Source organism: Neoarius graeffei, chromosome 4 (assembly GCF_027579695.1).
Source record: "Neoarius graeffei isolate fNeoGra1 chromosome 4, fNeoGra1.pri, whole genome shotgun sequence".
NCBI classification, from domain to species: Eukaryota; Metazoa; Chordata; class Actinopteri; order Siluriformes; family Ariidae; genus Neoarius; species Neoarius graeffei.
This window is the reverse complement of record NC_083572.1, coordinates 95,051,886-95,054,743: the sequence shown is the minus strand read 5'-3', so window position 1 is coordinate 95,054,743 and position 2,858 is coordinate 95,051,886. Positions and strand designations below refer to the sequence as shown.

The window sequence follows — 2,858 nt, the reverse complement described above, 5'->3', positions numbered from 1 at the left end:
TTACCATTATCAACATATAGGTATAAAATAAGTCCTGACAGCCAAGGTTTGTTTTGCCTGGCAACACTTGTTTTGTTTTTATGTGGAACATCTGTGATACAAGTCACTAGGCAAGTTGGTACTACAGAAATTAGAAGTACTGCATTAATTTCAACCTGCGATTTGGCTTTCAGCCATCACTACTCTCTGAGCTGCTGTTATTTAACAATTATTCACCAAAGGCGAGGTGAATATCAGTGAATAATTATTCACTGAGCCTGAGGTGGATCATTGGTTTTAGTATAAATTCACAGGTGATTTATTTTTTTTTTAATAATCTGATTTTAAAAAATAATAATTTCAAAGGTGGCATGGAAATATAATAAAGGCATGCACTGACTTGTGTCACTTATCTATGCCAAGTCACATAAAATACTTTGATTTGAAATAGACAAGAAGACCAGATGCCTTTGTCACACATACACTCAAGCACAGACTTAAGCACAGTGAAATGTCTCCTCTGCATTTAACCCATCTGAAGCAGTGAACACACGCATGCACACACACAAGTGAGCAATGAGCGCACACATGTATACCCAGAGCAGAGGGCAGCTATGCTACAGCACCCGGGGAGCAGTTGGGGGTTAGATGTCTTGCTCAAGGGCACTTCAGGCCAAGGGTGCCCCATGTTAATCTAACCTGCATGTCTTTGGACTGTGGGGGAAACCGGAGCACCCAGAGGAAACCCACGCAGATACAGGGAGAACATGCAAACTCCACACAAAAAGGCCCCCATTGGCCACTGGGCTCAAACCCAGAACCTTCTTGCTATGAGATGACAGTGTGAACCAGTACACCACCGTGCTACCCATAGTTACTGTATGTGAAAGGGGAGAGTGCGAATGCAGTCCCTCACTATCACAAATTATGCAGTCAAGATTCCTGCATGAATTTGCAAATGTCAGCACAGCCTGAGTGCAATGGCTGAGCCTTACTTTGGGCAAACCACCTTCTTGATCAAAGTATTGCCCCTTCCAGGTAAGTATAATGGATAAATAAATCACAATTCCACCTTACCTTACTTTTGAATAGTTTTAGACCAAACTTCGTAGCATCTTTAGTGCTTTTAGGAACAGCATTTTCTTTCATAATTTCTAATTCTTCTTCACTTACGGTGAAAGTGATTGGCAGCCATTTTGTCGAGTTGCTTGAGGTGATTATTGAGAAATAGTCCGAATTTCTTGACCAATCAGCACATGCAGGTTCCTATAATCACCTGCAAATTTATACTAAGGAAAATTAATCCACAACTTTGAACCAATCAGAATTAAGAATTCAGTAGCACTGTGTTTCTTGTGGATCACTGGGCATATCTTATCATATTTAAGACATTCAGCCTCTGCTCATCTTTGTAGAATGGTGACAAGTCTATAGCTTGTTTATCTTTTAGATTTAAAGACACACACTTCTTGAAAATAATGATTTTAAACAATGAATTTTAGGTCTTGTTCAGAAGATGTAAAATGTGATTCAGGTCTAGATATTGATGAAGCCATACAGAAACCAATGTACTGTATATTTGTTCCCGCTTTATACTAAGCATTACTCATACATGTGGAGCTATAAATAATCTTTACAACTATAATGTAACTTTGCTGGAGGAGGTTACGTTTTCACCTCCAGTTGTTACTTGTGAAAATCAGAGATTTTTGCAAGTATGTTGATTTGTTTGTTTGTTTGTTTGTTTGTTTGTTTGTTTGTTTGTTTGTTTGTTTGTTGGTGCTCTAGCGTCATCATGTCTTGACCAATCTTCACCAAAATGCACAGGACAACTCATTAGGGTCACAGAAAGACATCATTAGGTTTTGGTGGGTCAAGGTCACCAAGGTCAAATCTTTGTAAAAACACCTAATCGGCCATAACTTCTGAACCAGCGTTTGTTTCAAGATGGGACTGGTGGCATTGGAAAGCATTTTTGAATCCCTTTTGAGGACACCATTGATGTTTTACCTGTGACATCATCTTGTGGTCGAAAAATTAGTTCAAATTTTGAGAGATTTTTCACAAATTTAACCTTGGCCTCAAAAACGTGTTTATCGATTTGATATTGATACTCTGACCATAAATTAGCATTCTGGGCCTAATTCTAAGGTCATATGCAAAATTTGAAGTCAAAAGGTCAAGGTCACAATACCGGTTTTTAGTGCCAATATTTCAAGTGCCTATAACTCAGTAGGTTGAACTCAGAATTAGATTTTTTTTTTGTAGGTTCTCCATTAAAAACCCCTTTTGATCAATAAAATAAAATCTTGAAGAAACTTGATAATGACATCACAAAAAAAATCACAATCATTCTGTCTGTCTGTCCATCACACTTTGTGGGGAACTACTTTGTGAACATCATAACTACCAAAAGGAACAAGGGTACAGCCTAGTGTGTGGTACCAATGGACTCGGGGAACATTGTAGTGTGGGACATTTGACCTTGACCCAGTTATGACCTTGTTTGAATTTCACGAAAATCAACTTGACGGGTAATATTTTGTGAATACCATACTGTCAGAAGGAACAATGGTGAGTGATGGCAATGGACTCAGGAGATGTCGTAGTTGTGCTGCAGAACAATCAATACCTGTTTTGATTGCCGTGTGTAACCTGCCCCTATCGTTGTCCTGCACAATGTAGCTCCTTGTTTTTCTTTCTTTTTCTGTTGCTGGTCACATGATTGATCTGTAGAGGTCAATGAGTGTAAAACAGTGCTGTTAACACAATAGCTCCTGAACCACTGTTCCAATTAACTTTAAATTTCCAGGAAAGATTCTTTAATGGAACCGTAAACTCCCTGTTGATTTTGAGTACTTATCAATCAGAACTGAATA

The 2,858-nt window shown here is 38.5% G+C and overlaps 1 non-coding gene across 1 annotated transcript; it reads right to left on the bottom strand.

Moving 5' to 3' along the window:
• Positions 1–866: 866 nt before the first annotated feature.
• Positions 867–1,025, bottom strand: LOC132885558 (U1 spliceosomal RNA). Its single transcript, XR_009654607.1, has one exon. It is a non-coding gene; the product is annotated as a U1 spliceosomal RNA (small nuclear RNA).
• Positions 1,026–2,858: the final 1,833 nt, after the last annotated feature.